At 33.1% G+C, this 20,788-nt stretch overlaps 1 protein-coding gene across 28 annotated transcripts in view; it reads left to right on the top strand.

Moving 5' to 3' along the window:
- LOC128929302 (uncharacterized) overlaps positions 1-20,788 on the top strand; it is a 397,062-nt gene that overhangs the window by 8,972 nt on the left and 367,302 nt on the right. For all 28 annotated transcript variants that reach the window (XR_013524975.1, XR_013524974.1, XR_013524972.1 and 25 more), the window contains exon 2: positions 6,497-6,625. The gene's annotated coding sequence lies outside the window, so the exon portion shown is untranslated. The remainder of the gene's footprint in view (positions 1-6,496; positions 6,626-20,788) is intronic.

A 20,788-nucleotide genomic window follows, 5' to 3' on the forward strand; every position in this document is an offset into this window, starting at 1 on the left:
TTGTAAGGATATAGACACAATTAGTTTGCTCCATGTTCAGGTTGTTCTTACCTTCACAGATATAGCTTTCTAGTTTAGAGTTTTTCACCAGGCTAAAATTAATTCTCCTAACTCTTTACATTACTGACTAACAGGTCCTCTAGTCTGTTTCTCTGGCATGAAATTCAAAACTGCTCTTTTGAAATCCTAATTTAGTTAGTATCTTCTTAAATATAACCACAGAAATTTCCTGATGGGTTTTTCTCAAGGATTTTTATCTCAGCAGAATTAAAGCTATGACTTTTATAATGATGAACACATTTTAGTTTCCCAGAGTTCTTTCTAAGCTAAAACAAATGTCTGTAGGATTTCTAAAAGCCTCTGCATTTTTCTGAACATTCCCTAACCCTGTCTTAATTTATACTGTAACAGTGGTGATGTTATATAGCTCACATCTGCTATATGCTCATTAGTTTGATAAGAAAGGCTAATTTAACAGCCACATCTTGCCTGGAGACTTTCTCTGTATTATTTATGTAAACAAAACTACCACACTGCATTCAACTGAAGATTAACTGTCCAGATTTCATCCAAAGTAGGCCTCTCCAAGATCCATGATGAGAAAAACTTCAGAGTAGAAGCTTATTAAAGAGATTAGTCAGCCAGTAACATCTACTGAATGATGGATGATTCAATACTATGTGTGCATGGATATATATGTGTATGTATATATGAAGTTGATGTACATTATTGAGTAGCCATTGGGTTTCTTGTTATGATACAATGAGAAACACTGTTCTTGCCATCATCTTACTCTTCTCCAAATGACTCCTGTTTTCTTAGAATGCATGTAAATGGAGTTGTTTATGGTTAACTATTTTTAGCAAGGGGAGACAGCATTATAAACGTTAGCTCCCTAGCTATTAATGGGAGGGATTTTCAACTAAAATATAGCAATAGTGAGGGCCATAGAGACAGAATACTACAGTTCGCCCTCTGTAACTGTGGGTTCTACATTAGTGGATTCAAGCAACCATAGATGAAAAATATTTTTTTTAAATAGATGGTTTCATCTGTACTGAATATATACAGACTTTTTCTATCCTGGTATTATGAGTAATCTACAGATGATTTAAAATATATGGGAGGTTGTACAATAGGTTATATACAAGTATTACACTATGTTACATCAGGGACTTGATCATTTGTGGACTTTGATATCCTCAGGATGTCCTGAAACCAATTTCCTATGGATTCCAAGGGATGACAGCATCACCTTCTTCTATTCTTAATAAAGGTTCCCATTATTAAGACACACAAATGAGACTTTATAGTTCCAATCTGTGTTTATAGTCACATCTAATATTCCTAAAACTGTCAAATGCTCTAAAGAGTGGAAGATTTCTTTTACCACTGTCATCCATGTGTATGAAACTTCTCCACAACAGCTAAGCCAAGCTGTATGTTAGTATGTCTAGCAACTAGAAAAGTATTTCCTCTTGAGGTAGTATGTTCTATCTACAGTGAACTCTAGTAGTCTCATTATATGGAATCAAAAACTTCCCACTGTCACTGTTTCCTTATCTTGAAAACACAGAACAGTTAATTCTTTGTCACATGACAGCTATATACATATATAGAGATATGTATGTATGTGATTCAGAACATATCTCTCTGATTCTTCTTTTCTCCAGATTAAATCTTTCCAAACACTGCAGCTCTGTCTCAAGGATATTGTGTCCTCATTGTCTTCTAAATTTTCTCTAAAATTATGCATTTGCCTCTTGAAATATGTCCAGAGCTAAACACATTATAACTGGGGAGGTCTGATCACAATAGAGCAGTTCTACAGTCATCTGAACTCTTTGATTGCAAATACTTATAAATAAATTACCAGTTTATTCACATTCAAAAATGATATTTGATTATAAATGAGTATATGGATATTCATATCATAATTTTTTTCCTAATAACTTTTATTTGTTATTCTTCACAACAGCATTCTTGAAGTTTTGTACTCCTAGCTGAAAAAAAAATGCCTACAGGTCTCATTTTTACAAATTATGAATGATATTAAAGCTAATTATGCATACCACTGCAAATGAAATACCTACTGCATTGTAGTTACATTTTATATAGTCTCTTGGTTACTCTATGATTCCTTAGAAATTTAAATCAGGAATTGTCATGAAGCTTGATAAGATTTTCTATTTATGGTCAGTGTCATATATCCACACAGTATCTATAGATTTATACATTTTGTGAGAAAGATCCTGGGCTAATCTTCCATGGTGTGGAAGATATTGACATTCTCTAAAATGCAACAAATAAGCCTTATTTCCAGTGTTCACAGAGCAAAACTGAGAACCTTGCATGGATTTAGTTGATGCTGCAGTGGTGATAAGAGAGATTATTTCTTTGGTCCCACATTTGGTAGTTCTCTTATTACAAAACATTTCTTTATTGTATTTAATTTTTCCTTCAAAAAATGTTGTACAGCTAAAAGTAGTGATTTGATTAAGATATTAAACTGGGGAATAAAGGGGACTTAATTATACATAGACAAAGAAACTAAGTCTAGAGATATACTACATGGACACTAAGCCTAGAGAAAATGTCCTAATACTGTAAGGAACCAGGCTGATTCAAAATTAAATTCTAAGCCATATCCTGGAAAAATTGAGCTTTCGAGCTAGACCATGCACATTTAGTTCATTCTTGCTACATATTATATTCCATTGCCCTGGTTTTTGTTCCATATTATTTTACTGTCTTACATTCATAGATCAATCAGTCTTTCTAGTTCTTTTTCTTTTTTATCTCTTGTCTCATAATATAGCCAAATGCCTTTGTGGGTGGATGGAGGCAGGAAAAGAGAATAAAACAAAATAAATGATACTCATTAGAACCATTATAGGCCCTCATTAGTCATATTATTTATGCCTCTTAAGGGTGTCTTTGTATATATAACCCCAAACACATATTTACTTTAGAAAATATATCAGTATTTATTCAGTCAAACCAATTTGTCTGGTGTCACATAAACAAATAGAACATCTTGTTTTATACTTTAAAAATAATTTTAAGTGTCTTGTTGAAGTCACATTAGTTTCCTAATTCACCACTCTTTATGACTTTGTCCCACATCATAAGAGGCTGTGAATCTACCATAGTAGATGATATAACCGACACTGTTCTCACCTTCTTATAGATGAGCAATCCAAACAAACCAAAATCTATCATTGATTGTTTTTTCTGTCACCTCACAGATAGATAAATTTCACAGATGATAAGTTTCTGTTACAAGGGTTTTTCTTTCTTACTCCTAAAGCTTCAGTACCTTTGTCAAAATAATGTCTCCCACCACATATCTACAACCAATTGAACTTCAATAAAATTGACAAAAATAAACAATGGAGAAAAGACACCATATTTAATAAATGGTACTGGGAAAACTGGCTAGACAAAGGTAGAAAAATGAAAATAAACCCTATCTTTCACCGTATACAAAAATTAACTCAAGATGGATTAAGACCTAAGTATAAGGCCTGGAACTATATAAGTCCCAGAAGAAAACTTGAGAAAAGTCTTCTGGACATCAGCCTAGGCAAAGTGTTAATGACAAAGACCCCAAAAGCAAATACGGCAAAAATTAAAAATAGACAAATAGGATCTAATTGAACTAAAATGTTTCTCCATGGTAAAATAATAATCAACAGAACAAACAGAAAACCTACAGGATGGGAGAAAATATGTACAAATTATGCCCCCAACAAAATATTAATATCCAAAATCTACAAGGAATTCAAACAACTCAAGAAAAAAAATAACTCCATTAAAAACTGGGCCAAGTATATGAACGGGCATTTCTCTAAAGAAGAAATACAAGCAGCCAATATATGACAAAATGCTCAACATCACTAATTATCAGAAAAATGCAAATGAAAACCACACTGAGATATCATCTCAAATTAGTCAAAATGGCATTTATTTAAAAGCAAAAGCAGACATGTTGAGATGGATGAAGAGAAAAGAGCATGCTCACGTATTATTTGTAGGAATGTAAATTAGTTCAGCCTCTATGGAAAACAGTATGGAGATATCTCAAACAACTAAAAAGAGAATCACCAATCAACCCAGCAATTCCACTACTGGGTATCCATGCAAAGGAAAAGAACTCATATGAAAAATACACCTGCTCTCACATATTTATTGCAGCACTATTTACATTAGTAAAGTCATGGAGCCAACCTAAATGTTAAGCAGTGGTTGTTTGGGGAAAGAAAATGTGGTATATACACCATGGAATAATACACAGTGATTAAAAAAAATGAAATCATGTCCTCTGCAGCAACATGGATGGAGCTGGAGGCCATTATCCTAAGTGAACAACTAACAGAGGCAGAAAGTAAAATATCACATGGTCTCACTTCTAAGTGGAAGCTAAACAAATGGTACACACGAACATAAAGATGGAGAAAATAGACTCTGTAGACTCCAAAGGGGGTGGAATGAAGGTTGAAAAATTACCTACTGGGTACAATGTCCAATATTTGGGTGATGAGTTCACTGGAAGCCCAAACCGCACTGTTATACATCTAATACCCTTGTAACAAACAAACACATGTACCTCCAAATCTAAAATTTTAAAAGATAATGTCTCCCACATGATTTGAAAGGCTAAACTTGTGGAATTGTTTGTATGTCTGAATTATAGGGTAATTTAGAGCTTTCAGTTTCACCATATGCCCCTTGACCAAATATATCTGCTCTCTCTCAATTCTCCAGGCCACAAAGAAAACAGCTAAAGCTAAATAAATGGAAAACTTTTTCTTTACTTTGATAGTTGTGGCCCATGAATAATCTGCATTTTGTTATACAATATTATTGATTTTAAAGCTAGAATGAACAAATTTAAAACTCTGTTGGTTTGATTAATGCAATCTAACAAAGATTAATGGTTGTTAGGCGCAAGGCATTAAGTACTAGGACACACAAAAAAAATATGACTTTCTTCTGAGAGTGAATTTACCCATGGAAGGATAACACTCTACTGCCATTGAGGGGATATAAACCTCTGCTTTTTATGATATAGTACATACTCCAAACCTTTTTTGGTGGAAAGAAAGACATTGACAATTTTCTGACCTACTAGTATTAGACAAAAGAATATATAAAATATGACATCGTTCCTTTATCCTAGTTTACTCTTCTATTTTCCATGTTTTTAGTTTGTTTTATACTGGTATCAATTGAGCTAAACTTGGCATTCTATGTAGTAAGCATGTGCTTTAGAGTATTGGTTTAGAGGAGAGAGTAAATGGGAAGGGGAGAAATAAATAGAAAAACATAAAAAATTTTATCAAGATATTCGTAAATATTGATGTTTCACCTTTTTTTCACAAAAAGCTTAGAATAAGGCAAATGTAGCAAATGCTGTAGGAGAGGAAGAAAGCATGTGCTGTGCAAGCACTAAAAACGGCGAGATTAATTTCAGCTAAAGGAAATTTATGTGAATAAAACACTTGTTCTAAGCACTCTAAGTCTAATAAACTAGAGTGCCATCAGGTTGCCTTTCTAGACTTTACGTCATACCGAACGTGCTGCTGAGTAAACGATTTTAATCTGTAGAGGGATCCACAAGAGCATTCATCTTGCCCCTAAAAATACTTTTTTTCCTTTTTATGTAGATATATTAGACAAGGATTAGGTTCTTTCAGTGGGCAAGTAGGATGAGTACTCTATATGTAATGGCCATTTAGCAATGATGAATACAAGACCAGGTAACTTTAATTTCATTTAATATAAGGTAAGCACATGTATGTATTATAAATACTTCCATACTATTTTAAAGACTAAAAATCAGTCTTTCTTATTTTATGTAAATATAAGAATTAGGTTGTTCTGGCAGTGTTATTGTTTGAAGATCTGGGCTTCTGAATGTTGTTTCAGCTCTTGTTGATTTTGAATGGTTATCTATCATACCATCAATTTTAATTTTTAATGAATTAAAATTGGTTAGTTAATATAACTTCCTTACAATGTATTCTGTGACTATTATATTGAAGGTGTTTGAAGCTTAATTTCTATAATTATAAGAATTGTATTTCTAATAATTAAAACCAAGCAATGTCCATGCTATAACCTCAATAATTGTCTTCTCTGCCCACATCTTCAAATAAAGCTGGGAGAAACAAACTGGACCCATTTTATAGATGCTGCCCAATGTTGACACAACACAGGTCCCAAACAGATTTGCAAGTAGCATCATTAGTCACTGTCTATTTTGCTCTCCTACAAGCACTATATAACAAAACCACTTTATATAACTTTTCAACTGCCAGTTTTTACCTTAGTGGGATTTTTTTAAAATTGAGCTATGCATGTATTTGTATGTACAGGTTAAATTTCCAATTGTTATGTATAATTAAGCTGCACGCTTACAAAATATAAAAAGTCTTTGTATCTTAGTACATTATAAAATTGTAAGGTCCTCTTCAATTTTTGTTTTTTTCAGAAATGAGGTCTTGCTATGTTGCCCAAGCTGGAGTACAGTTAGCAGGCATGATGATAATGCACTACAACCTTGAACTCCTGGGTCCAAGTGATCCATCTGCCTTAGCCTCCTGAGTAGCTGGGACTACAGGTATGCTCTACTATGGCCAGCTAAAATTATAAAGTTGTCTTTTTATAGTAATTCATACATAATTATCAGAACCATTCACTTTTCTCTTTTCCCATTATGACTTCTGGACTTTTGCTAGACATATAACATTGAGACATAATTCATACTTTGCTTTTAGTATGAAGTTATAATTTTTAAAAGGTAAAAATACAAATAAATAGTTTTAACATTTCTAACACAGTGATGACTTTTTCTAGTTAAAAAATACCTGAAAAAAGGTAATTATTAAGTATATTTAGGTCTCTTTTATCATATGCTAATTATAACAATAATATATATTTTAATCATAACATACATGTTGTGACAGATGTAGGTGACACAGATATGTATTTTCCTTAGGTCCCTTTAACCTATGACTCTGTATAGATTAAAATACATGGCTTCCAAAGTTGAATGAAATGATCTATTTTTTACCTTGAGCCTGGACATTGCTTGGAGGTAGACCAAAATAGATATGGAATAATGATGCTACTTGCAAATCTGTCTGGAAAATCGTGTGTTATGTCAATGTTAATATTTATAAAACTGGTCCAGGCTGTCCTCAAACTTTGTCTACAGGCTCCTTAACTGTACCAGTAAGGCACACAAATCATAAAGAAAGTAATATGACAATTAATATGATTAAAGGCTCTGAATTAACGGATTAATTTTTTAAAACTGACTTGAATGGAAATAGCTTCAGTATCATTAAATGGCAGGTAACATTTATTGAGAATGAACTGGCATTTGTTCTAGGGACTTTATATGTGTTAACTCTCATAACAATCCTATAAAGTAGATGTGATTTTTATCTACATTTTACAGATGAGAAAAATGAACATAGAGAGTTTCAATACTTGCTCAAAGTCTCAGAGCTTGGATTTGAATGGAAACCAGGTGGCTTCAGAGATAGTCTGTACCTTTATATTTTACAAAGTAACCCATTATTTTATGCATATGAGAAAAAATATATATATATATGTTCAAATCCAGTGTTTTCACTTAGTAAGAAAGAAATATAATTCTGCAACTTACTGCTATAGTTAAAATTTTCACAAAAAAGAATCACTTTAAAGTTTCTTTACCCACTGAGGAAAGAAAAACCCCAATACATAGTCATTTTCAACTCTTTCCAGTGCTACATAATTTCTAGAATTAAGACCTGTTGGTGACTTTTTTTATGGTGACAGTGATGTGAGAATAGAGACTTGGGGAATTGGCTCAAAGATTAGAGAGTCCCATGTTTTGCATCTCCAGCTTCATCAGACTCCTGGTTATGTGAAACACATTTACTTCGATTTGAAATAGAATAAATTTATATTTTCTTTTTTACAAAGCAAAGATACACCTATGCTCAAATCTTTTGAGTAAATAGAAGGAACTCCCCATATGAACTATTGTTGGGGTCAACCTAACTTATAGCTTTAATTGTCTACTGAAAAAAATTCATAGATACTGTAACCTGTTGCTGCCCTAGGGATTATCTACAGCAGATACACTGAAAATACAGAATGAATGAGAATTAAAACACCCTCATAGCAGACTAGAATCTTTAGACTCATAAGTAATTTCTTTGATGATATTTACTTAGTTACTGTTCTTACTGAATCTGCTCTTGAAATGATCTATGTTCAGAACAATTAATTTTGGCCTATTTGAATATATAGAAGGTAACTAAGGAAAAGAAAGCAAAATGGCAACCTGATCATTATGCCTGTATTATTTTCTTTGATGAAAAGTGAAAACGTAACTTAATCACACAATCACTTGGAATTTTCTATACATAGGGGAAGCATTAGACTGAAAGTTCTGAAATGCATATGGTGCTGACTGACTCTAAAGCCCTGATTTGTGGTGGTTGCCAGTTTTTATTGTTTAAATATTCCCACAATGGGCTGATTTTAAGCAACCAATGGTTTAACTGTCTCAAAAAAAAATCTGAGAATTTAGTAACCAGTTCTCCCATACAGCTGAATTTATAATTCTGTGACTTATTTACTTTGTCCCAATGATGATGGATGCAATACATTGATTGCATTAATGGCCCCAATTCTTTATACCCCATATATCCATATTCTGTAGCATTTAAGTCTGTAGAATCTTCCCACTGATTTTCTGGTCCCGGCCAAGTGACTTGCTTTGACCAGTGGGATGTTAGCAGACATAACACAAGTGAAAGGTTGAAAAAGAGCCTCCATATTTGTATTCTTTCTTTTGACTTTTGACATTACCATGAGAACATATCTGGGCAAGCAGACCCAAGTTGTCCCTATCATTACAACTAATACCATCATAAATTGGTTGACAGCAAACTAATTCTAAGACATGTCAGTGAGCAAAGTCAGGATCAGTAGTTCTATCTATCTGACCTACTGCTGAGTGCAGATGCATAACCTAGCTCAGGTAAAGTCGGCCAAGCCCAGCCTATGTAGAGTGTGCCACACGTGTGAGGTAAATGCACTTTTAAAATTATATTCATTGTAGTGTTGTGGTTGTTTGTTATGTAAGATTATTTTGTCAATGGATAACTGAGACAATGATGGTATTATCTGGGAAGTTTTAATTGGCATGAAAAGAATTTATACAATGTGCAATTTTTACATATATATAAAAGAATACATATATATGTAAGTATATATGTGAAAGTATACATATACAAGTGTGTGTGTGTGTGTGTGTGTGTATATATATATATATATATATATATATATATACTTAATTTGTACAATAGCCCTGAAAACTAGTTATCTACAACTTAAACATTACAAAATTTAGGAAGAGAGAAGTTAAGTAAATTTCTCAAGGCTGTCACCTATAAGTGGTAGATCTTGGATTCAAATCCAGGCTTGACTGACTCTAAAGTCCCTAACTTTCCGTATATACATACATATTTAATTTGTACAATAAACATATACAAATTAGTTTGTATGGGTTGATACATAATTTGTACAATAAATATATACAAATTATGTATGTATATAATGTGTATATATAGTTAACATATATTTAAATATATAATCAGATTTTATATATATGCACACACACACACACACACACGTAATCAGATTAAGAACACAGATCTGGAACCAGACTGCTTTTGGTTGATTCCAAGCTGTACCATTTTAATATTTCAAAGAACTTAGAATTGTATATTTTCTACATATAGCATATGTTTAAGAGCTATCTATACTAGAATTTGATGAATAAAATAAAGCTCCTGAAACACAGTAAGTATTCATTAAATAGTAAGTAGCATGTGATATAGCTATTTGTTTACTTAGAGAAAATGAGATTGATATTCTAGTAAAATTAACTAAACCACTTAATTATTTTTTAATGTTAACAGAGATTATCTGGGAGGGAAGCAGAGTGGCCAGGCAATGTTAAGAAAATGTTTTGTGAGGAGTCTCTTTAATCTCCAGAAAACAAGCCCATCAATTTATTACTCTAATAACCTGGAATTTCAGCTTGAAACTCATAGGTATAAATTTGAGGGATCTTTTTAAATTGTTAGCAGGATATTATGTTTTTGCTTTTCTATTCAAAGTGTTTATGCAAGCAAGCTTTATTGCTAGGGAAAAAAACGGAAATGTCTGCCAACACTCTGGTTTATGTGTCAGAATAGAGGCTGCTTGGATAATACCCCAAAAATCAGACAGCAAGTCAGAAAAAAAAGGAGACAAAAGGCAATCAAAACCAGCACCAAGAGGTTCACAGGAAGTAGGACCTGTCCTAGAGTAGAAAAAGGAGGAGAAATTCTTTACTAAATTGTGAATTTGTTCATTCTGAAGATGACTCAATATTTCTTCAGAGACTAAGACAAGGAGATGATGATCTCCTTGGTGTTTGCTGTAAAGTTACCACTTTCAGTAGGAACAGAAAAATAGAGTAATTTGTGGCTCTTTAATGAGGAGTGGAGTGTGGTCTTAGACATGAATAACCTGAAATTGAATTGCCATTTGGAATGTGTGCTTTCTTCCTGGCATGAGTACCTGAGATACATCAGCAAGTTTGCCAAGCTACATTAAACCTATCAACTCTTCCATGGAGGCAGATTTACATAGGAGGAATGAGAGAACAAGAAGAGACCTCAAGCATAGTTTTAATGACTTGGAGTTCTGGGAGGGAAATTGGAAGACTAAGGGGGACATTGAAGGATTTAGATTTTGACTTGAAGGTTGTGACTTTGGCACAAAAAAGCAGGATACAAAAGTAAAAACTGCCTGTGCAGATAGTATTAGAAAACAGGTTTTTATTTCTTCATGGTGGTTTATTATGCTAATATGATTGATTCTTGGTAAAGCATGAACTTGTAAGTATAATGAAAGACCAAGAAAAATATGCATTTTTAAAAAAGATCTAATTAAATCAAATTTAAAGAAGAAATGAATGAAGAAGAAAATGACAAACTCAGACACTTTAGAAGATATCAAGGAAAAACTATTATATTGCATCTCTAGTAATTCTTGAGAGAAAACAGCAGAGATGAGAATCAAAACCAAAGCTAGGTTAGCATGTAACATGTTATCTGACATAGGTACTTGGTAACAATAGATTGGATAAAAGTACACACAGGGGTTAAAGAGAACCTCTAAAATACTGCTCTTTTAAAAAGCCAGTTAAAACACTAAAAGTATTAAACTAAAGAGGGAAAAATCGTCTTCTAAATACCAAGATTTGGAGAGTTGAGCTTTTGGCTGAAAAATGAAAAGTATTGGGAAAGACAACTGCTATGGGCCATGAGGGTTCCTGCATTTTCTTGCTTGATATGCCAAGAATGTAAGACTCTAACCTCATTTTGCCCAGGCCATGTCTCAGTATTGTGGTTGAAGTGAGCAACCTTGAAGGAAGAGGTGATATTTTTTCCCAAAGAGCAGAAGATTTACTTCTCCCTACTCTAAAAGTAGGAAATTGGCCAGGTGTGGTGGCTCATGCGTGTAATCCCAGCACTTTGAGAGGCCAAGACAGGTGGATCACGAAGTCAGGAGTTTGAGACCAGCCTGGCCAACATGGTGAAAACCCAGCTCTACTAAAAATACAAAAATTAGCCAGGCATGGTGGCAGGCACCTGTAGTCCCAGCTACTTGGGAGTCTGAGGCAGGAGAATCACTTCACCCTGGGAAGCAGAGGTTGCAGTGAGCCAATATGGTGTCATTGCACTCCTTTGGGACTTAGAAGAGGATAAGAACCAAAGCAAACCAACAGGAGACTCTGGCTACAGCTTTACCATAAGTAATAAAGTCCTTTGTTTCTGATCCAGGAATCTGGAACCCTCTGCCAGCACCCATGAAACAGTAATAGATTATTAGCCTGTAAGTAGGGTGATATCTCAGACCTTTTTATACTTTTTTACAGTAATAGTAGGCAATATATTCCTCATAAGAAACAGTTTTAATAGTAGAATGGAATAGTGTAAGTGAAAAAGGAATTACTGTGCCTGAGTAGCTATGATCAACGTAGTTCTGAAAGCTATTGACGAATTAAATAGCATGAGAGTTTTTCAAATTTTATTGGTGCCCTTTTGCTGTATTCTATTGAAACTCTATTTTTGGTGATTTATATTTTTCAGTGCCGTCTTGCTAAATTATAACCAACTCTGCCTATTCAGTTTGGGTAAAAGTGAGTTTTAACATCTAGTTCCCAATTTTATAGTCTTTAGTCAAATCTAAAAAAATAATTACAATGTCCTTAACTACTCATTTGTAATAAATTTAAATCATATGAGTTAAATAAAGCATGATATTAATAAACTATGGAATGATGGGATAATGCTCACAATATGACAAATGAAAAAGGCAGCCTGCAAAATTGTATGTAATATTAACTTCCAAATGTAAAACTATCAGTTTATTGACACAGTTATAACATAGCCTATTGATACAGTTATAACATATAGAGTATACATGCCATACTATTAATGCCTTTGTATTTTTCAAATTTTTGCAATAAACATGTCACTTTTATCATGAAAATTCTTAAAACTATTAAATTATTATAATTCATATTTGTAACTCACCTGTAGTTACTATGCAGGATATATGGCATTTATAATTAAAAGAAGCTTCTAGATTTATATTTATATACTTATCACATGTATTAGTTTGTCATCACATTGATTATCTAGTTTGTCCTTTGTGCTATATCTTTCGTAAATAACTGCAAATTCCCTTTGGAAGAAGTAGGATGTAAATAAATAACTGACCATTTTACTTTTTTGAAAAATCTATAGATTTTTAGGTGAAAGCCCAGGAAAAAAAATACTGGTTAGAGGAAAGATAATATGACTCAAACTTTTTATTCTTCAAGTAGATTGATAAATAAATCTACTAGGTAGAACATAAAAAATAAAATAGAAATTTCTCATTATGAGAAAATAAGTGTAGGAATTAAGCATCGTTATGAGTTGAATTGTATCTCCCACAAATTCACATGAAGTCCTAATCCCAGGTATCTTAAAAGGATGGCCTTATTTGGCAATAAGGTATTTGCAGGTATAGTCATGTTAAGATGAGGTAATTAGAATGGGCCCTAATCCAATATAATTGATATCTTTATAAAAAGGGAAAATTTGGACACAGACACAGAAACCCACACAGAGAGAATGCCATGAGAACATGATTTATAACGTGTGGCTAGAACTCACTGAGATAGGATTGATAGGAGAGGAATCAAATCAGGAGAAATTAAGTTCATAGAAACTGTAAAAAGAGTGTTTGAATAAATGGGTTGTGATGAAGATCATCCAATGGTGGGTGATCATGGAGAAGCAGTGTTTGATAGTAAAAAGGTACATTTAGGCTTTGGCGGCAGAGAGTTGGGTTTAAATGTCGTATCTACCTACTAGCTATGTCAGCTATGAAATTCATGTTACCTTACTAAACCTTATTTTTCTCACCTATAAAGAAGAGGCAATATGTGTCTTTTTCAAGTTTGGTTTTAATTAAGACCAGCCCCTCACACACGCACCAAAAGGTGCTCAATAAATGGCCACTGTTGTTACTGCTATAAGACAATAGAGAAAGGTGTGGGACTAGACTACTAGTAAAAAAAAAAAAAAAAAAAGTAGAAAAAATAGTAAAAGAAAATATTTTCTATTCTGAACAGTAGGCAATTACTTAATGAACAGTTACTTTGTGAAGGAACTATTCTGAGCACCTATATATATTACCTTATTTCATCCTGACAATAATCCTTTAAGTAGATACTATTTTGATTCCCATTTTACCAATGAGAAAAAAAGACACTAAGCAATTATTTTCTCAAATCCACACAGATGATAAGTGCAAGAGCCAGTATTCAAAACCAGGTTGTCTAACTCCAATGTTGATGGTTTCCAATACTGTGCTACATTTCCTCTCTTTTAGAATCAATGGTGTTATTATCAGCTAGATATTTAGTCTGTAATAATGAATCTATAGTTCTTCCTTTAGTGACTATCAGATTTCTTAATGCTGAGTTATTTCAATTCAGGCAATTCTGGAAAATAGTTTTCTACCAAGCAGCCTCTTCTATGTTCTTAGTGATTTATTAAAATATAGAATTTATTTTGGGATTCAGGGTAAGACATCTGCGAGATGTGTCCTACCTCCACAGTAATTAGCTACTTAATATCAGATCTGAGAAATTTAGTGGACTTTAATTTTTTTGACATTATGGTCTGCAAATTCATCTAAACATTTTGGGTAGCAGTGGAATGTTCAGGTCAGCTTGCAAGACCCAGTTGTTAAATTTTCAGGAATTTTGCAAGCTGGTTGCTAAATACAGCCATTATTAAAAAATTATATAAACATAAAGACGATACAAACAAAGATTATAAATACCCCAAATGCATTACTTTAAAATTATTTTTACTACATTTTACTATTATCCATGCTTTTGAGGTTATTTATATTAATCTTATCTGTATGATGAGAATACTGTATTTTGTGTGTTGTTAATACACCTCTTCCAAACTCTGTGTTCAGCAACATCAAGTTGGTAGCTTGAAACTGGCCATAGTGGGAATATTCATTCCACAGAAATTGGTTAGCTAATGCTAAAATTAGGAATCCTCCAACCCCTGGACAGTTGCTAAATCTTTATCAGTACACCACTGCAAAGCTAATAGACTGTAGTTGTACCCCACTGAAAATCCTCTACCCTGGCACTATCATTTAAACTGCCATTTGTAAAATTTCAGAAATAGATTTAAAACATGATTTCTCAGTACTTGGTATAATTAGGAATTCATATTGCTTACTGGGCCATCTCAGTGATCTCAAATATATTGTTAAATTGTCTATTTTATTTTCTTTCAAATCCAGAGAGCTAATGTGTTCCCTTTGTTTAAAAAAAAAAACTAAAAATCAAACTTCTATTTTTGACTTCCCTGCACTTTCACCATTTCAACTCTTTGAAATCTCTCTTTTTATTAGCGTTTTAAAAATCATCTTTGATCACTGAGCTCATTTCTTTTCAAACTCAAATATTTTCTGGTCCATCCTCACTCAAACCTTTTTCTCAAAAGGCCACTTTTAGAAAAGGATAGCAGTGGTGAAAAGGCACTTTGGAAAACAAAAGGAAACTTAAACTTAGCAAGAGGGAGAGTGTAAGCAGGAGGCAAAAGTAAGGAATAGCAGTATAGCCTTGCGGGTGAGGAGGGCATGGGCTCTGAAGTCACTGTCAGGATCCAAATTCTAGCTCTGCCAATTACTGCTGTGTGACTTCAAGCAAGTCACTTAACCTTTCTGTGCCGTAGTTTTCACTTCTATAGTGTTGGGATAATAATTGGATCCATTGCATATAGTTGTGCATGTGGTCAGTATTATGAATGTATTTTCTCTATATGTCAAAAGATAGGATTTTCTCCCCCCAAAACAGAAAGTAGGGTTCGTCATTTGTTACACACTTTTTGTCAAGACTTTGTTTAGCTAAGAGTATCCAAAGTAGCTCATATATTTATTCTATTGAAAATTGTAAACTTTTTGAAAAAAGTATTTTACTATTCCACAATTTGTAATTATATACACATTGTATGAGCTTGCAGCAGTTGGAAAATGGACAAGCATAATGGAACTGGCAAATTGATTCAATCTATCTAAATGTGCAGCATTCAAATCAATTGTGCAGTGACCTACTTGGATTACTGAGAGTTAATTAAATGACATCCTGTGTGAGAAGGTAGCCATTTAGCCATATGTAGACGAAGCCTTTTGGATAATCTACTTGGGATCAAAATCAAAATGGTACAGTTGACCTGTCCAAAAGTGTATAGTACTATTATTTTGAAATATGATTAAAGAACCTTGAATCTTTACTTAATAGTTATTGCAGAATTGAATATATATAATCCCACTGGAGATGTCCTTATTTTTTAAAAACATTTCTCTATTATCTAGTTACTCAGAATTAATTATGGGTTAGAATAATTTGATTTGAGGTTTTAGATGTAACCAAAGTTCAAAGCCATAAAAAACTGTATAAAAGATTTAGACAATTATTCATAGAATTCAGTGGAGAAATAATAGTCTTCAACTAATGGAGCTGGAACAATTTGAAATTTATATTCAGAAAAAAGGGGGAACTTTAATCCATATATCACATTATATACCAAAATTAAGTCAAAATGAATCACAAATTTAAATGTAAAATCTAAAACTGTAAACCTTGAAGAAAGCATAGCAGAAAATTGTTGTGATTCCAAGTTAGGAAAATATTTCTTCAAGATGATCACAAAAGCACAATTCATAAAAACTGAGCTTCATCAAAATTAAAAACTTCTGCTCTTCAAAAGGCACTGTTAGACAAATGAAAAGGAAAGACACAGAGTGGGGAAAATATTTAAAATGCATATATCTGATAAAGTACTTATATCTAATATATATAAATAACTTTCAAAGTGCAATAGGAAGCAAACAACCCAATAAAGATATATAGATAGTAAGTATGCACTTAAAAAGATGCTCAACATTATTAGTTGTTAGGAACATACAAACTCAAAGCACAATGAATTACCACTACACCTCTATTAGGATGATTAAACTGAAAGACAATAATTATGCCAAGTGTTGACAAGCATGTGGATATAATGCAACTCTCATACAATGCTGATGAGATTGCAAAATGGTAGAACCACTTTGAAAAACAGTTGGGCACTTCCTTGAAAAATTCACCATTCATGAACCATATGATCCAGCCACTCTACTCCTCTTTACACAAGTAGAAAAAAAGCATATGACCATATTAAGACTTGTAACAAATATTCACAGCATTATATTTAATAGCCCAAACTAAAAACAACCCAAATATTCATCAATAGGTCAATGGATAAACTGTGAAGTATCTGTAAAATGGGCTCAGCAATACAAGCAATGAACTATTGCTATACATAACAACATGGGTTAATCCCAAAATAATTATGGTGAGTGAAAGAAAACAGGTAAAAAAGAATACCTACTGATTTAGCTTATTTAATACATTCAAATTACACACGTATAGTGATAAAGCAAATCATCGGTCCTCTGGGGATGAGATAGCAGTGGGAAGGTGGGGAGAAGAGTAGGAGGAACACATGACAAAGGAGCATGAGGAAACTACCATGACTGATGGATATGTTCACCATTTTGATTGTGTTGATGGTTTTATGGGAGCTATATAATGTACACACACACATATGTTAAAATGCATCAAATTGTATACCTCAAGTATGCACATTTATTTTAATCTCAATTATACTTCAAAAAAGTTAAAATTTGTGCATTTGGTCTTGCCACAAATTTTTTACAAGAGATTTTATTTGTAGGTGATAAACATTGATTAGCTAGTTCAATGGACCCCAATTATAGAGCATTACAGATTTGCTTACATTTATAATTTTGAAAAAAATGGAGATGATAATGTCTCTGAAAAGTTTATTGCTATACAGTAATTTTTACTTCAGAAAAATTTATCTCCCATTAGTGAACAAAGAAATGTCAACTAGAGAGCAATTTGGCAAAACATAATGATTTTGTTAGAATTATGAAAGATAGATTTGGCTTATTGCCAGCTCTGGAGAGTATAGTGTCAAATAGAATAAATGAAAATATAAAGTGATACTAAGCTTAAATTTGCATTCCAATTCTTAACAAGTATGTGAGCATAATGCAGTCCTTTGGACACCTGAGAAGATTTATGAATAAACTTAACTTGATAAACATAATTATAATTTGAAATAAATGGGATCAGGTCATGACCAACTGACTTAGACTTAATGATTTAACACAGGGGCCTATTATGATATAACCAGGAACTCAACCTAGGGAAATTTATTTTATTTTATTACAAGAAGATAAAATCCCAATGGAGAAAACCGAATGGGCTTATTTACCTTTAACTAATCTGGACACTCTGGACAGAGACCAATTTGCCTGAATCTTATCTGTAGCTAATTTTAAGGACATTTCTTTCTTATCTGTTCCCTTGAGCACTTCAGGGTTTTTATTATGGTATGCAAAAAAAAAAAAAAAAAAAGAAAGGAAAACAAATTACTGAAAGCAGAACATTTACCAATGTCCCACAATGATTTGTCAAGGCAACTCAGTGCATATCCCATCACCATGCTGGTTCCAAACCTCTGTTGGGTTGGCAGTGATAAATAATATAATGTGGAGAATGAGAATCCAATGGAGCTACTAAACTCTTTTCAGTAAATCTTAATATTACTTACTCTTAAACTGATATTATGCAATAAAAAATTATTATGACCAGCATTTCTCAGGTACATAGAACATGTGAGGCATCCCTATATGTACTTTATGTCATTTAAATTTAATCCTCACAGGATCAATGAGGTATATATTGTTGATTTGACTTCACTTTATAGAGAAGCAACCTAAGCACAGAGAAGATAAGTAATTTTTTCTGGGTCACAGAGTCATAATTTGAACCCAGATCTCTGACTTTCAACCACATGCTTTTTTCATTACATTATTCCCCATTTCCTGTATTTTGGTTACTGCCCTTTGATAGTGTGGGCCAATCAGGAAGAAATATACAAATAAATATCCATCAAAGGTATTTCTGAGCTGTGGGTAGAAAGCTAAAATCATCTCTACAACCTGAGTTGAGGCAGGTGTGAAACACCAGGAGGAAACTACAGGAGACCTGAATGATAAGGCTGAACCTTGGGTTTCCTTTTCTTTGTTCCTTTTTGGGGCCATTCCTTTCATTTGCACATTGAAGACAATTTCCCTAAGATTTTTTTTATGACATATATTAAGTCATTAGTACTAGATTGGTATATCATGTCATGGCAAAAAATAACATCACCACTATTTTTATTAATATGAAAGAAATGTACCTCAAAAAAGTATACATACATTCCACTCCTAGGTATATACACAGGAAAAATGAAAATGTATGTCCACACAAACACCTTTATGCCAAAAACTGAAACAATCAAAATGTCCATCAACTGACAAATGGATAAATAAGATGCACTATATCCGTACAATGAACTAGTATTCATCAATAAAAAGGAATGAAGTACTGATACACACCACAACATGGATAAAACTTGAAAACATTATGCTAAGTGAAAGAAGCTAGTTATGAATGGCCGCATATCGTATGACTTTCTTTATATGAAATATCCAGAATGGGCAAATCTAGAAAGCTGGAAAGTAAATTGGTGATTGACTAGGTCTTGGGGAATAGGTGTTGGGGAATAGGAGTGGACTGCTAAGGAGTACAGACTTTCTTTTTGGAGAAAAAAAGTCATCTAAACTTAGCTTGTGGTAATGGTTGGAAAATCATGTGAATGTACTAAAAAGAATTTTACTGTACTCTTTATGTGAAATGTATGTTATGTGAATTATACTCAAATTTGTTTTTAAAAGATAATCATATAAAGAAGGTATGTGTAATCAATTTAGGTCAAAGTAATCTATAAAACAAATCCTTTAAAAATAAGCGAAACAAGAGAGATTATATGTCAAGTTAGTGACTTAGTCACACAGAGAATACATTTTTCAAGTAACTTGAAAGCTCAGTAATTTGAATGTGTGTTCCTAGAAGATATATCTTTATTTATCATTTTTTATTGCATCTATTCGATTATCCTCTCTTTTCTTTTTTATTAATCTGGCTAGTGGTCTGTCTATTTTGTTGATCTTTTTGAAAAACTAGCTCCTGGATTTATTGATTTTTTTGAAGGGTTTTTGTGTCTCTATCTCCTTCAGTTCTGCTCTGATCTTAGTTTTTTCTTGTCTTCTGCTTGCATTTGAGTTTTTTTTTTTTTTATCTCGCTCCTCTAGCTCTTTCAATTCTGATGATAGGGCATCGATTTTAGATCTTTCCTTGTTTCTCATGTGGACATTGCTATAAATTTTCCTCTACACACTGCTTTAAATGTGTCCCATAGATTCTGGTATGGTTGTGTCTTCATTCTCATTGGTTTCAAAGAACATTTTAATTTCTGCCTTCATTTCATTGTTTATCCATTCATCATTCAGGAGCAAGTTGTTCAGTTTCCTGAGAGACTATTTGTTATGATTTTCATTCTTTTGCATTTGCTGAGGAGTGATTTACTTCCAATTATGTGGTCAATTTTAGAGTAAGTGTGATGTGGTGCTGAGAAGAATGTGTATTCTGTGGATTTGGGTTGGAGTGTTCTAGAAATGTCTGTTAGGTCCACATGGTCCAGATCTGCCTTCAAGTCCTGGATATCCTTGTTGACTTTCTGTTCAATATTGTCAGTGAAGTGTTAAAGTCTCCCACTATTATTATGTGAGAGTCTAAGTCTCTTTGTAGGTTATTAAGAACTTTCTTTATGGATCTGGGTGTTCCTGCATTGGGTGTGCATGTATTTAGGATTGTTAGCTTTTCTTGTTGCATTGATTCTTTTACTACTATGTAATGCCCTTCTTTGTCTGTTTTGATCTTTATTGGGTTTAAAGTCCATTTTATCAGAGACTAGGATTGCTACCCTTGCTCTTTTTTGCTCTCCATTTGCTTGTTAAATCTTCTTCCATCCCTTTATTTTGAGGTCATGTGAGTTTTTGCACATGAGATGGGTCTCCTGAATACAGCACACCTATGGGTGTTGACTTTTTATCCAGTTTGCCAGTCTGTGTCTTTTGATTGGGGCATTTAGGCCATTTACGTTCAATGTTAATATTGTTATGT

Source organism: Callithrix jacchus, chromosome 12 (assembly GCF_049354715.1).
Source record: "Callithrix jacchus isolate 240 chromosome 12, calJac240_pri, whole genome shotgun sequence".
In the NCBI taxonomy this organism is placed as follows: Eukaryota; Metazoa; Chordata; class Mammalia; order Primates; family Cebidae; genus Callithrix; species Callithrix jacchus.